This window comes from Chiloscyllium punctatum, chromosome 20, assembly GCF_047496795.1.
Source record: "Chiloscyllium punctatum isolate Juve2018m chromosome 20, sChiPun1.3, whole genome shotgun sequence".
Lineage (NCBI taxonomy): Eukaryota > Metazoa > Chordata > Chondrichthyes > Orectolobiformes > Hemiscylliidae > Chiloscyllium > Chiloscyllium punctatum.
Window position 1 is genome coordinate 41086564 of NC_092758.1, and position 26071 is coordinate 41112634.

Genomic DNA, 26071 nt, shown 5'->3' on the forward strand with positions numbered 1-26071 from the left:
TGAATTCATGATCACCATGAAACCCTCAATTCCAGATTTTTTTTTATTGAATTCAAATTCCGTCATCTACCATGGCAGGACTTGAACCTAGGTCTCCAGAACATTCCCTGGGTCACTGATTTAACAGGCTAAACTGTCACTTCCCCAACATTGAATGCCTTGCACATAGATTTTTCCAAGTAACAGTGGTGTTATTTTCAGCATATCCCATTATGCTACCTCATGTTGTAGATTCACAAGATGACAACTAATTTTTAGGAATGTCTGATGCCCTCCTGCACTCTTCATTGATCAATTATTGATTTACTGGCTTGATGGAAATGGTAGAGTGAGGGACAAGCTGGGCTGAGGTTACATCCTGTGGTTGAATACAATTCTGCTGCTGCTATTGGCTTGCATCGTCTTATGAATGAATATATTGGGCTGCTAGATTTGTTCTGAATCTGTCCCATTTGGCATGGTTGTAGTACCACACAACACAATGCACAGTATCCTCAGTGAAATGACAGGACTTAGTCTCCACAATGACCATGCAATGGTCAGCTCATCCAATATTGCCAGGGACAGAAGCATTTGCAGCAGATAGACTAGTGAGGATGAAGAGGTTTATCTCTCTGATTGATTCCCTTGCTGACTGTCACAAGCCCAGCCCGACAGCTTGTTCGATTTGTAGTGGTGCTGCTGAACCACTTTCGAGGATGGGCATTGAGTTTTCCCACCCAAAATGCACTGTGCTCTTATCACTCAGTGTTGCTCCCAAATACAGTTCAAAATTGATTTCTTTTTAAATTAAATAAATTCAGTTTCCATCATGGATGGATGTTTGTTACAGTTTCAGTGAAATTAAGAAGAAAGAAGAGAATCAACTTTAAGTTTATTCCCAACCGAGAATCTGTCCTTCTCGTCCCATGTCTCATTGTGTCACCAAGAACATTTTTTTTGGAAATATTATGTCCTGTGAATGTTTTAAATTAAAACTAGGCATGGACTAATTCAAATAAGTTGAGTTTAAACAAGTTTATCATGTTTAAGAATTTGTGGAAAAAATGTTTTTCGTAACTAATCTGTTTCAGTTCATGAAATCTGATTTATTTCCTTTTCCTCCTTCCTCCATGCAAATAAAATCCCTGTAACAAAATATTTCACTTATCTCTTGCTTCACGGTTTAGATAAACACTGACATAATTTCAGATGCCTCAATGGGATCAAAAGTCTTTGAAGCACGTGAAAAGGATTATGAAGCAGCAAATAGATTTTTCTTCTTTGCCATCTGAAATGGGCCTTTTATTATAATGAACATGTCAGATTTTAAATGTTAAGGCACCTAATGACAGTATTTAGAACTCCCAATACTGACACTTTAAGAGTTCAGTAGCTTCACAGTCGCACTATGCCTGATCCTTCAGAAAGAAAACACTTTTCTGCTATGTCAAAATCGATGGAGAAACCTCACTTTTCACTCCAAGGTTCAAGTAGTCCAAATCAAAGGTTGTTTCAGTTCAGTGCTGCACTTAAGAACATTTATACCAGTTGTAGAATTCACAAGCTCTTGGCCAGGATCTCAAACATCTCATAAATGCAGCAGATGTTTTTTGAGGATAGAAGAATATGGTACTCATCAACTGCCTGAGGGAGAAAATAGTAGGAAGGTGAAAATTAAATTTAAAGCAATTACATTGCTTTATTCAAACAGAAGTAGTCTTTGAAAAGCCAGTAGAAATACATGATACAACAAATGATTCAACTTTTGTGGAAACTGATCATGGATCGGAAATGTTAATTTCGGATTCTCCATGGATACGGCCAGAACTGCTGAGTACTTCAAACATGCTGTGTTTTTATTTCAGATTTACACCTCTGCAGTATTTTGCTTCTGTAAGAGGGATGTAACATTGGGAAAAAGTGCCACTGAATAAATCATTTACTTTCATTGTCCAGTGTTTCAAAGGTACACTGTAGACAAAATTGACGTCAATGGATTGCAAAATGGAAATTAGTGTGGACTTAAGAAAAACCGATCATTTTCTAAAAGATGGGAAGGTATTAATTTAAAGGAGCAGAAAAGTTTATTAGCCTGAGTAAAGAAATCACAAAAATCTGCTGGAAGTGTGCAAAAACATGTTAAAACAATCGTAGAATGCTAGGGGTGGAATTGCAACTGGAATACAAAGGGTTATGTTGCAACTGTTCAAAGCTTTGTTTCTTCCCTTGTGGAGTACTGCTTTTAGTTTGGGCACTGCACTTCAGGGAGATGATATTTGCCTTGGACTGGATGTAGCTCAGGTTGACCAGAATAGTTGGGAACAAAAAGGGTTAAGTTGTGAGGACAAATTGCAAAGACTAGGCTTGAATTTTCTGTTGCATAGGGAAAGTTAAGATGTGGGCGGCACGGTGGCACAGTGGTTAGCACTGCTGCCTCACAGCGCCAGAGACCCGGGTTCAATTCCCGCCTCAGGCAACTGACTGTGTGGAGTTTGCACGTTCTCCCCGTGTCTGCGTGGGTTTCCTCCGGGTGCTCTGGTTTCCTCCCACAATCCAAAAGATGTGCAGGTCAGGTGAATTGGCCATGCTAAATTGCCCGTAGTGTTAGGTAAGGGGTAGATGTAGATGTAGGGGTATGGGTGGGTTACGCTTCGGCGGGGCGGTGTGGACTTGTTGGGCCGAAGGGCCTGTTTCCACACTGTAAGTAACCTAATCTAATGTGATCATATTGAGATGTTTTAGATTATTAAAGGATTTGATGGGGTGGAATAAAAAATATTTCCTTATAAAAAGTATAAAGAATGGTGGTTACTTTACAACAAAGAAACATCACAGTAAAACTATAGCTTAATAATTCAGAGGGTTGACATCATGAAACGCTGGAACTCTCTCCCTCAGTAACTACAGTATCATCACAGAAGTAAAGTTGTGAGGATAGTAGAATGGGCAGAGAACTTTGAGATGGAATTCAGCGGAGGACATGGAGGTGTGAGATGATACATTCTAGCAACAAGGATAGAAAAAGACAATCTGCACATAATGACAAAATTCTAAAAGATGCTCGGGGCAGAGGGATCAATGGATTCATGTGTATGCACCTTTGAAGGTGATAGACTACATTTTTACATCATATTTATCGAAGTACAGAGAATCTTAGGCTTCATAAAGTGATGATACTGTGGCTTTAAGAGGTGTACTTTATCCTTTTTTATGAAGAAAGGTTAAGACAGAGGTGGGAGCAGTTTACTCAAAGCCAATAACGAGATGTTTTGGGTTTTTTAAAAAGTTGGAACCATAGAAACAACATGAATGGGTGGGGTTCTGGATTAGTGGTGCTGGAAGAGCACAGCAGTTCAGGCAGCATCCAAGGAGCAGCAAAATCGACGTTTCGGGCAAAAGCCCTTCATCAGGAATGGGTGGGGGTCAAGCTCCCACAGAATCAGGATTTCAGCTTTCTGTAGTTGCTGGGGTCTTGAAGCTGGATGTGGAACTTCTTATACCTTCCCTGTTACAACTAAAAGCTGCAGTTCTCTTCCTGCTGCTCGAATTTCATGTGAAACAATCTATTTTACTGAATTTGCTTTTGCAAAGGGTGTGTTTATGGGAAACATAAACAGAAATTGCTGGACAAGCTCAGCAGGTCTGGCAGCATCTGTGGAGAGAAATCAGAGTTAACATTTCAGGTCCAGTGACCCTTTCTCAGAACACTGGACCCAGAACATTAACTCTAAATTAAAGCACATTTTTCAGCCCTAAACATGAATTTAAATGACAGGTTAAATGGGGTGAAATTCTGATAACAACAGACATATTCTGTTTGCAAGTTTCATTATATATAGTAATGTATTGTTCATGTGTTCAAAGAATGTCCAATTAGGTTTTAACCATGAATCCTTTCTCTTTATTTTAGCATTGGATCTTTAACTAGAAGGTTCATTTCATATACACTGTGGCTTAGATTAAGGGAAAACCCAATTTGCCATTGCACAGTTGGTATGGAGGCTCAGTTCTAAGGCTTCTCTTATTTTTAGTATTTCTTGACTAAGTGAGTAAGCAGTTGCTGATCCAAGGCCAAGAAATCTGAGATGACTCTGAGATCACTTCCTAGTTTTATTTCTTGGATACATACATGACAAGCACTGACTGAAGGATCAATCTGTAGATTTCTAAGTTAAGACAATGTGGTGGACTTTAATCTGCCTCTCCTACCTGTTCCTGCTGGTTTGAATTCAATCAAATTTGAATGTTGGCAATAATCTTGACATTGTGAAAGCAAGCTTCCAGTTCACAAACAATCAGAACGTGGAATTTGACAGAGGCTTTCTCCATATCCTTCTCTACTGCTTACTGGTAAGAACTAATTACATTGAATATTTTCAAAAACGCAGGATACAGGTTTTTTTATGAAATCTATCATTTGGGAACAAAACAGTTATTCCACTAATTGATTCAACCTTAAGTCTGTTTATTAAATTTACGGAATTCATTAGTGAAACAATGTTCACACATGTGAATTCAAGTTCCATGTCAAACCATGTTTTGTACAGACCCAAAATGTTAATAGTTAGAAACAGTGAAGTTAAAAATTGAGTAAAAATAAGTTATACAAAATAAGGGAGTCAGTTTTCAAAAATATAAATCACCAAGAACGCTAATAAAATATGAAGCCTGATTAAAGGTTTCTATCCTCATTTATCTTTCATACTTCAGCAACACCAACTTAAGTTGCACTTTTAACATACAATGCAAAGCATTGATTATCAGTCAAAATCCGACACTCAGTCACTTAAGGCCATATTCGGATAAGTGACCCAAAGCTTTGGCAAAGGGATAGATTTGAAAGAATATGTGTAAAAGAGGAGAGCCAGAGAGCTTGAGGAAGGGAATTCGGAACTTGGGCTCTCGGCTACAGGAAGCAGGACCAGTAAAGAAGAGTCAAAGAAAATTGGATGCACATGTGACCAAAACTGGAGTAATATAAAGTTCCCAGAGGGTTGTTAGGGTGCGAAAGGTATTGCTGGACTGAGAGTTAATATCGGTTGATGAGTGATCTGAACTTAGTATGTATTAGAAAATGAGAAGCTCACCATTATGGAGGGTGACGAATGAAAGGCCAGTCAGAAGAGCATTAGAATAGTCAAATCTGGAAATGAACAAAGCACAGATGAGGTAGGGATAATGCAATTGTACACAAGGATATGAAGGTAGTTGAACAGATCTGGGGTCTGGGCGGAAATTACAGCTCAGGGTTGAACAGTATCTGTTGCAAACAAGCTGGCTTAGCCTCAGACAGTAACCAAGAAGGAGCAGGGAATGGTTAGTCAGGGAATGAAGTTTCTGGCAGGGAGTGAGGTTATGGATTTGATTTTCCTAACTTTTAACTGGAAGAAATTTCTGCCTCTCCATTGCTGGATGTTAGACAAAGAGTGATAATGTTATGAACAACGAAGATATTGAGAGAGGTTTGTGGTAAAGTTAATCTAGGGTGTTGTCAATGTACATGTGGGATCTAATCCCAGAATATGGATTAAAAGGAAGACTTTGTTTTAGTGTAATTAGGATAAAGTTTGAAAAACAACGGTATTCTGTATTATTTATTGGCATCACAACCCACAGATGGATAAGATCTTCAAAGATACAACTGAATAGAAAATTTCACGTAATTACTAAGTTATTAATCTATTTTGTTGCATATATCAGGACATCTAACAACAGACCATCAAGAAGAACTTGACGTTTGATTCTGAATTTAAAAAATCAAAGTACACACCCATCTCTATATTTCATTTATATACTACTTCAATGTAGTATATAATCTGAAGTTGCAGCATTTCAATTGATCCTTACATTGGGTGATAGATTCTGAATGTCAAGAGCTGGTGACAACAGATATATCCAAATTTATGTCTCTGTTACTTGAATAGACCCAGAAAAATAGGATTATTCATGTGTGCTCAGAGGTTATATGGTTGAGACATCTCAAATTATGCAAGTATTAGATGTAATAAATTTAAATATTCAAAAGTAAACATTGCTAATAGGAGCAGGCATTATGTTACATTATATGTCAGGAAGAGATAACTGGTGACAATGATGAGTACAGGTTCGATACATGAAAACGTAAGAAATAGGAACAGGAGGAGACCATTTGGTCCTTTAAGCCTGGGCTGCTATTCAACAAGATCATACGTTATCTATCCCAGGCAGATAGGTTGTTTAGTTCTGTGCGGGCTTTCAGAGTAGCAGGATATGGATGTCAGGGCAGTTGCATGTTCCTCCTGCAGAATGTGGCGGGTGAGAGACACTTCACATGTCTCTGTTGACTACATCTGCGGGAAGTGCACCCAACTCCAGCTCCTCGAAAACCGAGTTAGGGAACTGGAGCTGGATGAAGTACGGATCATTCGGGAGGCTGAGGGGGAAATTGTGAGGATATACAGGGAGGTGGTCACTCCCCAGACACAGGATAAGAACAGCTGGGTTACTGTCAGGGAGAGGAAAGGGAACTGACGGTCAGAGTAGGGATCCCCTGTGGCAGTTCCCCTCAGTCGTAAGTATACTGTTTTGGATATTGCTGGTGGGGACTGCCTACCAGGGAAAAGCCATAGTTGTCAGGTCTCTGGCACTGAGCCTGGCACTGTGGCTCAGAAGGGAAGGGGGGGAGAATAGAAAAACGCTAAAGGTAGGGGACTCAATAGTTAGACAGACTGACTGGAGATTTTGTGGTCAGGAACGGGACTCCTGGAAGGTATGTTGCCTCCCTAGTGCCAGGGTCTGGGATGTCGCCGATTGGGTTTACAAGAATCTGAAGGGGGATGGTGAGCAGCCAGAAATTGTGGTACATATTGGCATCAATGATATAGCCAGGAAAGGGATTGAGGATCTGAAAAGTGACTACAGAGAGTTAGGTTAGAAGCTGAAGAGCAGGACGAGTAGAGTAATGATCTCAGGTTTGGTACCAGTGCCACGAGATAGTGAGATGAGGAAAAGTCAGCGAATGCAGCTTAACATGTGGCTGCAAGGCTGGTGCAGGAGGGAGGGCTTCAGATACTTAGACCATTGGGATATCTTCTGGGGAATGCGGGACTTGTACCTGAACTGGAAGGGTACAAATGCCCTGGGTGGGGGATTTGCTCATGCGATTCGGGAGGATTTAAACTAGTTTGACAGGGGAGTGGGAATCAGAGCCACATGTCTGAGAGGGGGTCAGTTGCAGATGGGGCAGTGACAGGACGTATTGAATCTATCAGTTAAAGTGTATCTGCTTTAATGCAAGGAGAGGCCGGAATAAGAGTGACGAACTTAGAGCACGGAACAGTACTTGGGGCTACGATGTTGTGGCCATAACGGAGACGTGGGTTTCACAGGAGCAGGAATGGTTGCTTGATGTTCCAGGGTTAGAGATTTTAAAAAGAAGAGGGAGGGTGGAAAAAGAGGAGGGGGTGTAGCATTACTAATCAGAGAGTGCATCACAGCTACAGAAATTAAGATTGTTGAGGAAGGTTTGCCATTGAGTCAGTATGGGTGGAAGTTAGGAACAGCAAGGGAACAGCCACCGCATTGGGGGTTTTCTACAGACCACCTAAGGGCAGTAGAGAGTTTGAAGATCTCATAGGCGAGCAGATTCTGGAAAAATGCAAAAGTAGCAGGGTTGTTGTTAAGGGTGATTTCAACTTTCCCAATATCAACTGGAACCTCCTCAGTGCAGATGGTTTGGATGGAGCCGTTTTTGTCAGGTGTGTTCAGGAGGGTTTCCTTACTCAGTATGTAGACAAACCGACGAGGGGAGAGGCCATATTGGATTTGATGCTCAGCAATGAGCCAGGACAGGTGTCAGATCCCACGGTGGGAGAGCACTTTGGTGAAAGTGATCACAACTGCCTCACATTTAGCATAGTCTTGGAGAGTGAAAGGAGCAGTTACCGAGGGAAGATATGAAATTGGGGCAAAGGAAATGATAACACTATCAGACAGGAGTTGGGAAGTACAGACTGGGAGCAATTGTTCCACAGAAAGGACACAGCAGACATGTGGCGACTATTTAAGGCGCAGTTGTTGTGAGTGATGACCAAATTTGTTCCTCTGAGACAGGTAAGAAGGGGTAAGAGCTGAAAATGTGTTGCTGGAAAAGTGCAGCAGGTCAGGCAGCATCCAAGGAACAGGAAAATAGACGTTTCGGGCATCAGCCCTTCTTCAGGAATCTTCCTGAAGCCCTTCCTGAAGAAGGGCTGATGCCCGAAACGTCGATTCTCCTGCTCCTTGAATGCTGCCTGACCTGCTGTGCTTTTCCAGCAACACATTTTCAGCTCTGACCTCCAGCATCTGCAGTTCTCACTTTCTCCTCGAAGAAGGGGTAAGATTCAGGAACCTTGGATGACGAAAACAGAGGAGCTTCTCGTCAAAAGGAAGAAGGCAGCTTACTTAAGGTGGAGGAAACAAGGATCTAGCACAGCTTTAGAGGATTACAGGCTTGCTAGAAAGGAGCTCAGAAATGGACTGAGGACAGCCAGGAGGGGGCACAAAAAAGGCTTGGCAAGAAGGATTAGGGAGAACCCAAAGGCTTAGGGAGAACTCAGAGGAATAAGAGAATGATCAGGGAGAAAGTAGGGCCGATCAGGGATAGCGGAGGGAACTTGTGCATGGAGTCTGAGGAGATAGGGGAAGCCTTAAATGAGGTTTTTGCTTCGGTTTTCACCAAGGAAAGGAACTTGTTGTAAATGAAAACTTAGAGGAGTTGGGATACAGTCTTGACCAGATCAAGATTGATGAAGATGATGTGCTAGAAATTTTGGAAAACATTAAGATTGGTAAGTCCCCATGGCCAGACCAGATTTATCCTAGGCTGCTTTGGGAAGTGAGAAAGGGGGTTGCTAAGCCGCTGGCGAGGATTTTTGCCTTCTCACTCTCCACGGGAGTCGTACCGGAGGATTGGAAGGAGGTGAATGTTCCACTTTTCAAGAAGGGTAATAGGGAAATCCCTGGCAATTACAGACCAGTCAGTCTCACGTCTGTGGTCAGCAAAATTGTGGAAAGAATTCTGAGGGATAGGATTTATGACTATTTGGCAAAGTATAGTGTGATTAAAGGCAGTCAGCGTGGTTTTGTGAGGGGCAGGTCATGCCTCACAAATCTTATTGAGTTCTTTGAGCAGGTGTCAAGACAGGTCGACAACGGTCAAGCAGTGGATGGGGTGTATATGGATTTCAGCAAAGCATTTGATAGTGAGCCATGATAGGCTCATTCATAAACTCAAGAAGTATGGGATACAGGGAGATTTGGCTATCTGGATTCAGAATTGGCTGGCTGACAGAAGGCAGAGTGTGGTTGTAGATGGAAAGTATACTGCCTGGAGGTCCGTGTTGAGTGGGGTCCCACAGGGCTCTGTTCTTGGGCCTCTGCTCTTTGTAGTTTTTATAAATGACTTGGATGAGGAGGTTGAGGGATGGGTTAGTAAGTTTGCAGATGATACAAAGGTTGGAGGTGTCGTTGATAGTATAGAGGGCTACTGCAGGCTGCAGTGTGACATAGACAGGATGCAGAGCTGGGCTGAGAAATGGCAGGTGGAGTTCAACCTGGATAAATGCGAAGTGATGCATTTTGGAAGGTCCAACTCAAATGCTGAATATAGGATTAAAGACAGGATTCTTGGCAGTGTGAAGGAACAGAGGGATCTGGGTGTGCAAGTACATAGATCCCTCAAAGTTGCCACCCAAATGAATAGGGTTGTTATGAAAGCATATGGTGTTTTGGCTTTCATTAACAGGGGTATCGAGTTTAAGAGCCACGAGGTTTTGCTGCAGCTCTACAAGACCCTGGTGAGACCACACTTGGAATATTGTGTTCAGTTCTGGTTGCCCTACTATAGGAAGGATACAGAGGCTTTGGAGAGGGTGCAAAGAAGGTTTACCAGGATGCTGCCTGGACTGGAGGGCTTGCCTTATGAAGAAAAGTTGAATAAGCTTGGACCTTTCTCTCTGGAGAGAAGGAGGAAGAGAGGAGACCTGATTGAGGTATACAAGATAATGACAGGAATAGATAGAGTCAATAGCCAGAGACTTTTCCCCAGGGCAGGATTGACTGCTATGACGAATCATAGTTTGAAGATATTAGGAGAAAGGTATAAAGGAGACGTCAGAGGTAGGTTCTTTATGCAGAGAGTTGTGAATGCAAGGAATGTGTTGCCAGCTGTGGTGGTGGAAGCAGAGTCACTGGGGACATTTAAGTGACTGCTGGACATACACATGGATAGCAGTGAGTTGAGGGGTGCATAGGTTAAGTTACTATATTTCACATTAGGATTAAGTCTTGGCACAACATCGTGGGCTTAAGGGCCTGTTCTGTGCTGTACTTTTCTATGTTCTATGTTCAAACAGTCTTTTAAAAATAAATTTGGTAAACTGATGAGTGATGGTGATGATAATAACCATCCTTGATTTTCTACCTGGTCTGCGTGATGTTGAAATTGAATTGTATTGAAATTGTTTTATTTTTATGCCATTGAAGTTAGTATTATTATTCATTGGGGAGAGGCAACCAAGTAATCAGTTTAATGGGTGAGATATGCATATTCTTTGTTGCCTATCTATACTTTGCCATAAGCATTGCATTAGGTCAAATGGTACAAATTTCTCGACTTATCAGCATTTAGTAATTAATCCTTATATTTAAGAATGCAAATACTGTGGTATGCTTACCATTGTCAGCTAATCAACTTCTACTGCAATACCAGAATTCTACTCCACAAAAATGATAAAATATCTAGGTTTTTACAATAACATTACAAGATGTGTTTATCCATGAAAGGTAAGCTTTTTTTGAAAGTCTTGATTTGACTTTAATCATATTTGATACAACTTTAGTGACACAACAGAATGGCATCTCACTGGTTAACATAATAAAATTAAGTCTGGCTTGATAGGACATCTGATCCAATTAAAATATGCACTTAAAACTGAATGCAAATGCATCAATGATTTGTTTTTCTAATGATCTCACGTGTCCTATGATCAGTTTTAATGTTGTATATTTACAGATGAAAGTCCAATACCTTTTTTCACTGGTGAGATTCTGCCAGGGTTTAGCTGGAACTCTTGTTAGGTTCATGGCTAGCCCTCTCAAACTGGCAAATTGCTGGTGGGGTAGGAAATGGACTTTAGTTCTACCCTTAAACAATTCAGTTTGCCACTTTTTTGGCACTGATGTTGCTGAAGTAAAGATTCCCATAGTTGGCCACATGCCGTGATGGTGGAAAATATATTTCTCCCATTCTGCCAGCCTACCCACTTCACAGGCTATCTCCAAAGGGCTGGGGATATTCAGCCATGCAATAACATTTCTCATGGGAGAACTTGGTGCCTATTGTGCCTATTTCTTGGGTTAAGAAAGGAAGTTGAAGGAGTTAATATTGAGATGCAATTTCTCATACCCTTTTCACTCTGGAAATTCATGGATGCCTGCCTAAAACAGGATCATTGAATATGTTAAACCCAGCATAAGTCGTCTGGTTAAGACCCAAAGCAATGGATATAATATATTAGGATTTTCAGAATGCATTTGATAATGTACATTAGGCATATAGTGAGTTAAGAGCACATGGAGTTGGTGGTAGTACATTAGCATGGATAGAGGATTGTCTAACTAATAGAAGACAGAGAGTTGGGATAAGGGCAGCATTTTCAAGATGGAAACCTGCAGCTAATGTCATTCCACATGCATCAGTTCAATTATTTACGATATATATTAGTGAAGTCACAATTATTTACAACATAGATTAGTAATTTGGATAAGGAAAGTGAATGTACCACAGCCAAGTTTGTAGAATACACAAGAGATGGGAAGGCACGTGATGGTGGGAATACAAAAAGTCTGCAGAGCGATATGGACAGGTTAAGCTAGTGAGCAAAAACTCCACAGGTGGAATATATTCTGGGAAAATATGAGATTATGCGCTTTGTCAGGAAGAATAAAGGAACTGAATATTATTTAAATGATGTAAGACTGCAGAAAGTTACCTCACACAGGGATCCTAATGCATCAATCACAAAAAAACTAGCTTCTAAATTCAGTGGTAATGGGAAAAGCAAATGGAAAGCGGGCCTTGACTTCAAAAAAGAATGGAGTAGTCAGGCACAGTTGAATACTGTGCACAACTTTGGTCCCCTTATCTAAGGAAAGATATACTGACATTAGAGGCAGTCCAGACAGTGTTCACGCAGCAGATCCTGGGAATGGAGGGACTGCCTTATGAGGAGACGTTGAGTATGTTGGGCTTGTCCTCATTGGACTTCAGAAGAATAACAGGCAACTTTATTGAAGCATAGAAGAATGCTGAGGAATGTCAGGGTAGATGCAGAGAGGTTGACTCCCTTATAGGAAAGTCAAAGGGGCACAGTCTCAGAATAACGGATCACCTATTTAAAACAGAGATGAGGAGCAATTTCATCTCTGAGAAGATTGCAAATCTGAGGAATTCTTTAACACTGAGGGCTGTTGAGGCTGGGTCATTAAGTACAATCAAGGCTAGGATAGGCAGATTTTAAATCAATTAATGTAAAGCCACCATATTCATATCTGCCCCTAGAGCTACTTCCTCCTTCATCAGAAAGATGACTGGTGGTGGTTCAACCTGAGGGTCACCACACCTCAGGTGAAGGAAGAGATTGAGGACAGTCCTATATGGTAACATCAGGGAATCAAGGCTTATGGGGAAAAGGCAGGAAGGCACAGTTCAGGATTATCAGATCAATGAGCATCTTCTACTTATCTCTCTCCCTCCTACAAGCTGTGAGTGGATTGGCTCCATGTTAGAAGTGGATGAACCTTTTAAAATACGTAAATAGATAAGCTGTACCATGTCATTACTGGAACATTCTGGTATTGAGTAAGTGAGGCCCAAGACCAAATTTCCAGGAAATTTTAATTGTCATCCCTAAGCCAATGTTACAGGCAAATCACCTGATCCATGCTGGATTTCAGTGCAGGACCAATTAACTTCTGCTCAGCTTTCAAATTTACTTAATATAACCATTTGTAACCATCATACAGTGATGGCTGAATTGATAGTTTTGTGGAGTTTGAATGTGGATAATTGGATAGTTTCCACTCACTGTCATCCGTACTGAATTGTGCTGTCTCTGCAAAAGTATCTGAATATCAAAACAACATACTTAGAAATTCGGAAAAGCCCCAGCTCATGTTTCTTCATAATGACATTCCTGCCTTTGCACCAGTCTCGAGAGGAAAGTGCTATACAAACAGTGCATCAACAAGTTTCAAGTTCCAGCAGAGAAAGATCTGTATGCAGTTGTAGCTGCTAACTGCTCAGAAACAGCAAATCACTGGGAGAATTATGTACCTAAGTCTGCACTCTTTTGCACTTTCAGATACCCAGATTAGTGAAGTTGCAGGTATTTGATGCTGCATTGGTCTTATGAGCTTTTTTGAGGATCTGCCTGTTATGATGGGATAGCGATGTTGTTGCAAGATGTAACATAAGCACTTATGAACTTAAGAGTTAGGAACAGGAATAGACCATTTGGCCCCTTGAGCTCACTCTGATATTCAATAATCATAGGTCATCTAATAGTGGCCTGAACTCCACTTTCCCACCTATCCCTCCTTAACCCTTGACTCACTTATTGGTCTAACTTCTGTCCACTTCAGTCTTGAGTATACTCAATGGCCCAATTCCACAGCTTAAAAACCCTTTGAAAGAAGAAATTCATTCTCATCCCTATTTTAAAGGGAAACCTTCTATCCTATTTCTATCCTGATTTATGTCTGTAGTGGGAAAGCTTGTGGACAATGTTCCTATTCCACTGCCAGTTGTGGTGCTTACGATGCACGATGGGGCCAGTTAGCTCAACAGTTGCTTTGTAATGCAGAGTGATGCCAATAGCATGGGTTCAATTCCTGTACTTGCTGAGATTACCATGCAAGTCTCACCTTTTCAGCCTCTCCTCTCACCTGAGGCATGATGACTCTCAGGTTAAACCATTACCAGTCATCTCTCCCTAATGAGGGTAGCAGCCCTGTGATCTGGTTGGACTAAAGTCCCTTCATCTAAACACAACACACCCACCTGAGGGATGTATCCTGCAACTGCTGGTATTCACCATTAAGAAAATGTTTTGATCTAATGTTCTTAAATTGATGTGGATGACGTTACACTTCCCCACATTGATATTGATCTGCCATGGTTATGCCCTTAGTCTTCTAATAATCCTTTGTAAAAGTCTGCTCCAATCTGTACTATTTATAACAATGCTGCTGAGATAATTTAACTTATTTTGGAATTACAGCCATAGTGTGGGAGCTAAGCATTTTACATTGAACTCCTTAATGACCACTTTCCATTGGTGTTTATTAAAAATCTTCCGTCTACTCTCATTGCCAGTCTGCACAGCTTGATTTCCTTTTGTCATGATTTCATCATAGCTTTTGTGTCAACTTCCCTAACATCAACTGTAAACTCTTTGGTCAACATTTATGCTGTACTTAGGTTACAAAGTCGAAAGATGTCTGTTCACTTTAAGATAGGTGTTTTCTGAATTTTAAAGTACATTTAAAGTACAGCTGCAGCTGCCTGAATACAGAACAGCTAAAGCTAAGGGCTGTTCCAAAATAGATACCTGTAAAAATTGGCTTTTAAATGAATACCTGAGTTTTGGTTGCTGTTTTGATAACCATTCAAATTTAAACAATTAATTTAAATATGCCCAGGATACTAAAACTCAATTGAGTTTGAATTTATTGTATTGACAACATCGGACCAATGAAAGGGAACAATGTTGGGGGGGTATAAAACCAGGGCATTTTGAAAATTGATCAAAGCAACTACCACCAAACAGCAGAGCAACTGCCGTAGAGTCAGCAAGCCCATCTCATATCAAAAGCTCTCAAAGAAATCAGAAGGCACTTATCAAAAGGTGTCTTTTCCTGTAAAAAACACTTGCAGTACAAAGAGGGAAGTAGACCCAGGGAGAAAACAGCAGAATTGGAAAACCAGAAGGAAGACAGCATACAAGACTGTGTGGATTTGAGATTAAGTTAATGTAATGTTCAATAATTGTGTTATTGGAACATCATCTTGATAGAATTGTTAGTTAGGGAAAAGAGTGTTTGGTTTATTAATAGTTTTGTTTAGTGTTCACTGTTAGAGTTAGGAAAACAAATTGTTAGTTTTCTTTAAATAGTGGAAATTAGGAGTTCTGTTTCATTCACTCACACGTTTTAACAGATTACGAGGTGAGGTGAATATTTCTGGGTGTTTGGTTTTAATTAACAGAGGGGTTCGACCTCCACGTCACAACACTTAACACAACATAAATGTCTTACTGTGACTATGCAATTCAACACAGAATATTAATTTAGCTGTGGAGGAAGTGGGGGGGGATGTGGGCAGCAATTTCCCATTGCAAACCATTGCCTCAGGAGCACTTTGGAAGTTGGAGTGAGCCGGTAGACTTTTAGACTAATTAAGAGAGTTAATAATGCTACTCTCAATATCCAGCCAGCATGTTGACCCCTACTGAAGCTGGAGGCTGTAACAAGGGTGATGAATGACCTTACAGTGGTAGACTTATGGGCCAATGTTCCATCATGCAATTAATGTCACCCTTCACCCATCATTCAGCACATACTAGAGAGCCCCAGTTATGCAACAATGAGTTTTTTTTAAAAAGAATTACAGTGGAGGTACCCTTTCCTTCTCCTGCCTAGAGTGGTAATGTCTCTGATGATGGAACTTGCAGAGCTGAAGGACCACCTCTCAGCCCTCCAGCTGCAGGAGCCTACCCACCACTTTAAATTGTACAGCAATTGTGCCTCCTGTCTGCTAATGGACTGACTACTTGAAAGTTGTGTTCGATGTCAGATGCTGACACGATACAGGATCTGAAAAATGTGTTGCTGGAAAAGCGCAGCAGGTCAGGCAGCATCCAAGGAGCAGGAGAATCGATGTTTCGGGATTTTCCTGCTCCTTGGATGCTGCCTGACCCTGCTGCACTTTTCCAGCAACACATTTTTCAGCTCTGATCTCCAGCATCTGCAGTCCTCACTTTTTCCACGATACAGGATCTGGAAATGATCCTGAGGTCCCACCTAGAAAGAAAAATCCTACCCCAGATTTTTCATTTACACATTAAAATATTTTCCAATTTCTTTTCATCTGCAATTTCTTTTGCTGTGAAAAATATTTGTAGTATCCAAATTAGGAGAGCTTTATTTACACTCAGCACTCACAATCATCCCAACTCCATTGTAGAGTGAGCAAATCAGACACTCCACAATTATGATGGTTTGGGCTAGCTTTTGCAGGAGGTCATGGCTCTTAGGGGAGTCATGAAACAGTGGGGAGCCCCATCTGATATCACCTTTTTAACATTGAACATAGAACTATACAGCACAGAAACAGGCCCTTTGCTCCACCAGACCTGTGCTGACCATGATGCCATTCTGAACTAATCCCATCAGCCTGCTCAAGGTCTGTATCTATTCCTTGCTGGTTCATGTATCTGTGTATCTAATCGCCTCTTAAATTTTGCTAATGCATCTGCTTCTACCACCTCCCTGGCAACACATTCCAAGCACTTACAATCCTCTGTGTAAAACTAATGCCCCATGCATCTCCTTTAAACTTTCCCCCTTTCACCTTAAAGCTATGCCCCCTAGTATTTGACGTTTTCACTCTGGGAAAAAAGTCGCCCTTCAGCCTCTGCCACCCTAGCAAAACCAAATCAAGTTTGTCTAACCTCTCCTTATAACTAACGTACTCTAATCCAGGCATTATCCTGGTAAACCTATTTTGCACCCTCTCCAAAGCATCAACATCCTTCCTATTTTGTCATGACCAGAACTGCGCACAGTATTCCAAACGTAGCCTAATTATAGTTTAATACAGCTGCAACATGACTTGCCAACCTTTATACTCAATGCCCCAATGGATGTATGCAAACATGCTGTATGCCTTCTTTGCCATCTCCCCTTGTGTTGTTACTTTCAGAAGCTAAGAAGTTGTATCTCAAGATCCCTCAGGCTGTCAATGCTCCTCAGGGGCTTGCCATTTACTGTATATTTTCCTCTTGCATGTGACCTCCTAAAATATATCACCTCACATTTGTCAGTTTAAACTCCATCTGCCATTTCTTTGCCTAACTTTCCGACTGATCTATACACTGCTGTTTCCTTACAGAATCTTCTGCACTATCTACAACTCCACCAATTTTCATGTCATCTGCAAACTTACTAATCAAACCATCCCCGTTTTCATTCAAATCATTTGTATATATATTGCAAACAACAGAGGTCCCAGCAAGTATTTCCAAATGCAAGTAAATCCTGTCTAATAATTTCCTTACCACTGATGTAAGGCTGACCAGGCTATAATTCTCTGTATTATCCCTGTTGCCCTTCTTAAACAAAGGAACAACACAAGCTATTCTCCAGTTTTCTGGGATCTCACATCTGGCTGAAGAAGATACACACATCTCAAGCCCCAGAAATCTCCTCCCTTGACTCCCTCTGTTTCCTGGGATAGATCCCATCAGGCTTTGGGACTTATATATCTTAATGTTTTTCAAGAAAAGGGAAGCATTATGTAAGGTTTAGAAAACCTTGAGGAATATGAAGGAAGCAGAGAAAAGCTTGAACAAGGAATTAGGAGGGCCAAAAGGGACCATGAAATCCCCTTGGCAAGTAAAATTAAGGAGAATCCCAAAGTATTTTATATATAGTTTAGGAGCAAGAGTGGAGTTAGCGAAAAGGTAGATTTACTCAAGGGTGAAGAAGTGAACTTATGCATGGAACCAATATAAATGGCACTAAGGGAGACTCCATCAATATTGGGAAGGTTAGAATCACCATTACATGTTGTCTTTACATCTTTCCCTAAACTGACTACATATCTGTTCCTCTATCACCCGCTGACTCTTGGGAAGCTAATATTATAACCTCATCACAGTGATTACATCTTTTTTATCCCTGAGTTCTGCCCGTCTCACCTCACTGGATCCTCCTCCTGACTCTGTCAGAGTCCTGATATCTGGAGGCAGGTCTTTAAACCTGTCCATTATAGCATTCACCAGGTTCCATTGCCATCATGGGCCCATGTCAGGAGGCAGTGAGCCCATCTCCAGCCTGTGCCCCATATCTCTGGCAATGCCAGGATGGAGGCAGAATCATAGAGTTGTGAAAATTCCCAACTACTGATTGCACTTAAGATGCAAAGATCTGGCCCCAGATGTTTTATGGAGGTAATATTTACGTTGTTTTTAAATAAATGTATGTTTTTGGGAGACTGAGAGGGAAAATAACAATGACCTACTTTATGATACGTTCTTTTTCCGTCTTGAAAACTTAGGAAAGTATATTAAGCTGACAGAGAGAGGCAATTGTTTTAAATATATAGAATATGAAGAACAAATTGAGTATCTTTTTGATTTAAAGCTATTTCTGTTTTCAAAGTATTTCGACTCGCTTGCAATAGCCAGCTAATTATTTCATCTATAAAAACATAAGAAATTGGAGCAGATCCCATCTTTTGTCCATTCACTTTACCTGCTGTTACCCCCTGCACTCTTTGTGTCCTCTTGCCAGTTTACACACCCACACAGCTTTGAATAATCTACTCGCCTTCACCGATGAATAATAGATTCTAGCACTTTCCCAATGATTGATATTCAGTTAACCGGCCTGTTATTCTCTGTATTCCCTTTCCCTCCTTTCTTAAATAGCAGTGTTACATTTTCTAACTTCCAATCTGCTGGGACCATTCCAGAATCCATGGAATCTTGGAAACTTATACCCAAATATCTCTGCAGCTTTTTCTTCTGGAACTCTAGAATGCAAGCCATCAGATCCTCAGGATTTGTTGGACATTAGTCTCAAGTTTCTTCTCTGGACCTTGTCTGCTGATATTAATTACCTTAATTTTTACACTATTTTAATCCCTAGATTACCTTCTGAATCTAATATTTTATTTGTGACTTGCACTGTGAAGACACATATTAAATATTTGATCAGTGTCATAGAGTCATAGAATTGTGGTGCAGCATGGAAACAGACCCTGCAGTCCAACTTGTCTGTGCCAACCAGATATTCTAAATTAATTGAGTCAGGGAACATCTCTGGTACCAAACAACCCCACTGAAGTGGCTGACCACTTCAACTCTCTATCCCACTCCACAAAGGACATGCAAGTCCTGGGCCTCCTCTATTGCCAAATCCAAGCCACCTGATGCCTTGGGACCCTCCAATCAAACAACATCAACATCAACTTCATCAGTTTCCTCATCTCCCCTCCCCCCATCTCATCCCAGGTCCAATCTTCCAACTCGGCACCACCCTCTTGAACTGTCCTATCTGTCCATCTTCCTTCCAGCCTATCTGTTCCACCCTGCCCTCTGACCCATCACCATCACCCCCCCACCACCTGCATCTACCTATCACTTTCCCAGCTGCCTCAACCCCACCCCCACCCCACCTATTATCTCTCAGCCCCCTTCCCAACACCCCCCTACATATTCCTGATGAAGGGGGTATGCCTGAAATGTTGATTCCCCTGGTCCTTGGATGCTGTCCGGCCTGCTTTGTTTTTCCAGTGTCACACATTTTGACTCTGGTTTCCAATATCTGCATATGTCACTTCCTCCTGGCAGTCTGGGTGACCATGTATACAGATGGTGGCTCCGGCTGGAGCAACTCAAGTTTTGAGCATCGGGGCTTGTGGAAACTGGAGGCATTATGGTGGATTGATGACGATGAGGGGTTCATGGGTAGGACAGGGCCACGATGTAGAGAGGAAATGGGTCACTGCAAGACAGAAGAAGGGGACCAGGCAGATAGTGAGGGAACCTCCCATGTGCATCGCACTTGTAAACCGTTTATTGGCCTCGGAAAATAGTGTGAGAGAAGGCTTCTCTGTAGACACCAGTCAGAGCCAAGGCCATAGGACTATGGGTGGTCCACCTGCTTGGGGGATTGGAAGTGTGGAAGGACAATAGTGGGAGGGCTTTTGTTAGTGAGGGGAATAGACAGTTGCTTTTGTAGCCATAGAGGTGACTCCAGAGTGTTGCCTCCCAGGTACCAAAGTCAAGGATGTCGTGAATGGCTGCTGCAATTCTGAAAGAGGAGAATGAGCATCAGATGTTAAGCTCCATTGTGGTGCTAATGACATTAGAAGAGAGGGAAATGAGGTTTCTCTGTAACTCAAACTTTCCAGTCCTTGTAAAGCTTTTTGTACTTTTTAAAATTGCGAGCTGAAATAAGAAAAGACTATTTTAAAACCAGTGTTTTAAAGGATCATTGCATGTCTTGAAAAACAAGTAACCTGACCCTTACTACAAGCATTGTGTAAAACAGTGAAGGGCCCACAAGCCTCATTCTTGATGAAGGGCTTATGCCTGAAACATCGATTTTCCTGCTCCTCGATACTGCTTGACCAGCTGTGCTTTTCCAGCGCCACACTCTCGACTCTGATCTCCAGCATCTGCAGTCCTCACTTTCTCCCATTGTGTAAACAGTTGTTTGAACAAGCAATAATTGAAGTGGTTGCAGACAAATCAGAGCCAAGGGGCTTTGTATACAGATGGGTGGCAACAAGATTAGATTAGATTAGATTAGATTAGATTAGATTAGATTAGATTAGATTACTTACAATGTGGAAACAGGCCCTTCGGCCCAACAAGTCCACACCAACCCTCCGAAGAGCAACCAACCCAGACCCATTACCCTACATTTACCCCTTCACCTAACACTACGGGTAATTTAGCATAGCCAATTCACCTAACCCACACATTTTTGGACTGTGGGAGGAAACCAGAGCACCCGGAGGAAGTTGATTGATCAATGGACTAGTGACCAGTTATTAATATCAAAAGAAGTTCTGTCTGCCCACAACCATGTGATTGGTTCTCAGGTAACTGAATGCTCACAATACAGCGAGAAGTGTTCTGATCTCCACCAATACAGGAACTGTGTCTCTGTTCTCTGCAGTAAAATCCATTTTAAAACTGAAGCAAACTGGTTCATCTTTGCTTCAGCAGTTGTTGTAAAATGTGACAAGTCAGGGACTTTTATTAAGTGAACCACCCACTGTGTGTCTCTTGCAAATCAGGGGAAGCATCTGCAAAAAGATGATTGGAAAGCAAAGTACTGACGAGTATAAGAATCATCGGATGATCTCAGCAATTCGTGAACAGGATCCACTAAATTGCCTTCCAGCTCTCCTTCACCCCTAATTACTTTTTCCTGTCTATGTGTGTTTGTGCTTAAGGGGGAGTTGATAAGGAGATTAGAGTTTTAATTTGTAGTGACTAGATTCCCTAAAGGAAACAGGCCCTTTGGTCCAAGTCCACATCGACCTTCCGAAGAGTAACCCACCCAGACCCATTCCCCTATCCTACGTGGGGAAACCCACGCAGACACGGGCAGAATGTGCAAACTCCACACAGACAGTGGCCCCGACACAGGAATCGAACCTGGGTCCCTGGCGCTGTGAGGCAGCAGTGCTAACCACTGAGCCACCGATGCTATATGCTATGGTTTATAACTATTTGCTTGTACCTAGGTTCAAATTACTTGTAAGATATAGTAATTCTTGTTTAGTACAGAATCCTGGCCCATGCTTACTGTCAATCCGGTTCTGAAAATCAGGTAAATTGGGGAATTCTGTGGACTTATTTTAACATCTTCAACTTTTCTGATGATTCTGGGAATAGCAGGGTTTGTCTTTCAGTGTGCTACCCCAGTGAATCACGACATAGTGCAGAAAATTGCTAACTGGAACATTCTTTCAGTGCCATGCTCTCAGTAGGACCTGTGAAGACAACTGCAGCCACCAGTCTCACCAGAACTACCTGTGACCAGCATGTGTGAACTATTTTGTTATTGTTATCTTGTAAGAAGAAAGTTTAAAAACATATGACAAAAGGGAACCTTCCCTCACCGGCAACAAACTTGAAATTGGCTTGAGGATACTAAGTACTGAAGGGCTGAAGCTCTTACTAAATTTAAGGGCTAGAGTGCAGTTGGAAATAGCTACATCTTAGCAACAGAAAGTTACATCCTACACTAGGTTGTCTAACATCACTCTCGCTAAAAGGTTGAACACCATATGACTTACAAAAGCAATCCCTTAGGTGATATTTGTTAATTATAACTGTCCTGAAATTGAGAAGCAGTCCACGAAGAATTAAATATCTTACAAAACATAGTTATGCAAGATATGAGTGAGATGTAAAGTTTTTAATGCTCTTGAAATTTGTTACCCTGGAAGTAAAATGGCAGCAACCTGCCATGTCCAAACAGAAAAGAAAGAATGGTTCAGAAGACTGGATTGCAAAGTAATCAGCTTCTTGCAGTTCCTTCAGTCACATTATAGATTGAAGTTTGTGGTTGGTTGACATTCTCCCTGGTTCACAGCCAAGAGAAGGAGCTGGAAGACTGTTGCAGCTGTTATAAATATCTGCCTGTCTCCTTGGCAAACCAAGAGACAAATTACAGCCATATATCAAAAGAATGTGTAAGAAGAAGCTGTTCTTTTATTTATCAAACAGTACAAGAGCTTTTTTCAATCCAGTTTAGAATTATTCCATCATTTACCTTGATTTCAAGAAGCACTTTATAATTACAACTCCTGGGCACAAAAGGTATTAGTAGCACACTTAAACCTTAGTAAAAACTTTCAAAGCGAAGTTCTAAATTTAATATGATTGATAGAGCATAAAAATAGTACAAGGGTCTACGAGGCAGGATGGTGACAAACTAAAGCTGTGTGAAATGTCTGATTTTCAATTATTGTCAAACATTTAACTGTGTGAACTGTATCTTGTAAACATGAATATTGTGATCTTATTTATTGAAAGTGGCTCAAATTGAAGTTAAGTGTGACAGAAATAACAATTTTTGTTTATAAGTTATCACATTACTGTCTTAATTTCTTTCATATGGTTCCAATTATAACCAGGTGCAGCGGAAGGAACAAAACCTTTGTGGCTAATAAATGTCAACATCCAGATCTATAGATTCTGTAGCAATAAGTACTTGCTGTGAAATGAGATGACTTGATCATGTTAACAACGTTTAAGTAGCCATGCTTTACAATTCCAATTGACTAGCATGTAAACATTTTTTAAAAATAATTCACAGGATTTGAGCATTGCTGAGTGGGCCAGCATTTATTGCCACCCTTAGTTGTCCTTGAGAAGGTGGTAGTGAGCTGCCATAGAGTCTTACAGCTTGGAAACAGACCCTTTGGCCCACGCCAACCAGACATCCCAATCGGACCTAGTCCGTTTTTTCGGCATTTGGCCCTTATCCCTCCAAAGCTTTTCAATTTACATTTCCATCCACATGCATTTAAACATTGTAATTGTACCAGCCTCCATCACTTCCTCTGGCAGCTTGTTCCATATACACACCACACTCCGTGTGAAAGAGTTACCCCTCAGGTTCTCTTCAAATCTTTCCCCTCTCATCTTAAAACCTAATCCCCATAGTTTTGTATCCTTGACTCTGGGAAAAAGATCTTGTCTATTCACCCTGTCCATGTCCCTCTTGATTTTATACACTTCTATAAAGTCACCCCTCAGCCTCCAATGCTCCAGGGAAAATAACCTCAGCCTATTCAGCCTCTAAGTCAAACCCTGCAATCCTGGCAACATCCTTGTAAATCTTTTCTGCACCCTCACAAGTTTAATAACATCTTTCCTATAGAAGAGCAACCAGAACTGTACACAGTATTCTAAAAGTGGCCTCATCAATGTCCTGTACAGCCACAACATGACATCCCAACTCTTATACCAAATGCACTGACCAATGAAGGCAAGAATTCCAAATTCGTTCTTCACTATCCTATCTACCTATGACTCAATTTTCAAGAAACTATACACTTGCACCCTAGGTCTCTTTGTTTGGAGTCACTCCACAGGACCCTCCTTAATTGTATAAGTGCAGCTCTGGTTTGTCTTACCAAAATGTAACACCTGACATTTACCTAAATTAAACTCCCCTGCCATTCCTCGCCTACTTGAACTATTGGATTCCACTTGCTGGAGTTGAACCCACCATGCAACTAGGGAGGGAATTCCAGAATTTTGACCCAGCAATGGTTAAGGAACGGCAATTTATAGGTCAGAATGGCGAGTGGCTTTTGGAGGAGTTTGTAGGTGGTGGCGTCCCTATGTATCTGCTGTCTTTGTCCTTCTAGATTTAGTGGCCATGTGTTTTGAAGATGCTGTCAGGCCTTGGTTGATTTTATTGAAGTCCATCTTATAGATAGTACACACTGTTGACACCAAGGGTTGCTAGTGGAGGGACCGGCTAATCAAGCCGACTTTTTTGTCCTGGGATGGTGTCAAGCTTCTTCAGTGTTGCTGGAACTACACCCATCCAGGCATGTGGGAGTATTCAATCACACTCCTGACTTGTGCCTTGTAGATAGTGGACTGGCTTTGGAGAGTCAGGAGGTGAGTTATCGCTGCCGTATTCCTAGCCTCTGACCAGCTCTGTTGCCACGGCATTTATATGGCGAGTCCAGTTCAGTTTCTGGACAGTGATAACCCCAAGATATTGATAGTGGGGTGTTCATTGATATTAATGCCATTGAGTGTCAAGGGATGATGGTTAAATTGTTTTGTGTGGAGATGGTCAACGCTTGCCACTTGTGTGGCACTAATGCTACTTGCCACTTGTTAGCACAAACCTGGATATTGTCTAGAAGTTGCTGTATTTGAACACAGACTGCTTCATTACCTGATGAATTGAGGATGTTGCTGTACAGTGTGCGATTATCAGTGAACCTCCCCACTTCTGACTTTATGATGGAGGGAAGGTCATTGATGAAGCAGCTGAAGATGGTTGGACCTAGATGCTACCCAGAGGAATTCCTGCAGAAATGTCCTAGAGCTGAAATAATTAATCTCCAACAATTACAACCATTGTGCCAGGTATGGGTCCAAATAGTGGATAGTATTCCCTCTGATTTCTATTGACTCCAGTTTTGCTACGGCTCCTTGATGCCACACTCGGCCGAATACAGCCTTGATATCAAGGACTCTCACCTCATTTCAGGAGTTCAGCTCTTTAGTCCATGATTAACAAAGGCTGTAATGATATCAGGAGCTGAGTGGCCCTGGTGGAAAACAAACTGGGTGCCACTGAGCAGGCTCTTGCTGAGCAGGTGCTGCTTGATAGCACTGCTGGTGACATCTCCCATCATTTTACTGTAGATCAAGACAAGGTGATGGGGCGGTAAGTGGCTGGGTTGGATTTGCCCTGCTTTTTGTGTATAGGACATACCTGGGCAATCTTCCACATTGTTGAGTAAGCTGTACTGGAGCAGCTTGGCTAGGACTGTGGCACATTCTGGAGCACAAGTCTTCAGTACTAATGCTGGAATGTTGTCAGGGCCCACCACCGTTCATGACTCGGTGGCATAAAAATTAAGACCAACTGTAACCTTGATAGCCATCCAGCCATCCCAGCAGATGACACAGTCCAGTGATGATATCCTGGGGTATCCTTAACCTGTATCTGCATTGTGTTGCTGAGATGTAGAAAATGACAGTGAGGCCGGCAGATATGGTATTGCATTATTATCCTCGAATTCCTTGTGGATTTTTAGTTGCTGTTTCTCCCCCTGGAGGATGTGTAGCAGGTGATGGAGGTTGTTGTTCTTGCTGGCACATTTTAATTGCTGTCTCCTTCAGTGTAGTCTTTGAATTTGAAGCAAACCACTAGGACTTCAGCTGGTGGCAATGTTCATGTCAGATACATGAGCAGATAATCTGTGGGGAATGTCAAAAGAGACATTTTATTAATGGTACTACTGAACTATCACATCAATCATAATGAAACCTCATGTTAGGCCCTAACACTGTGGGAAGGAGATTTCACAAGGAGGTCAATATCATGCCTGAATAAGGAGCTCTGATATAGTTTAAATATATGTTGTACAATTGAAACATTCCTGCTTCAATGGGGCAAGTAGAATTCTGCCAGTAAGCCACAAAGATTGGCTTTCCCCTTGCAAAAAAGGCAACCTTACACATTACAAACATACTCTCACATACTTACAATTCAGCGTGTAAAT

The 26071-nt window shown here is 41.5% G+C and overlaps 1 protein-coding gene across 2 annotated transcripts in view; it reads left to right on the forward strand.

Moving 5' to 3' along the window:
- Positions 1-4152: 4152 nt before the first annotated feature.
- LOC140492070 (myotilin-like) overlaps positions 4153-26071 on the forward strand; it is a 153424-nt gene continuing 131505 nt past the window's right edge. For both annotated transcript variants that reach the window (XM_072590745.1, XM_072590747.1), the window contains exon 1: positions 4153-4332. The gene's annotated coding sequence lies outside the window, so the exon portion shown is untranslated. The remainder of the gene's footprint in view (positions 4333-26071) is intronic.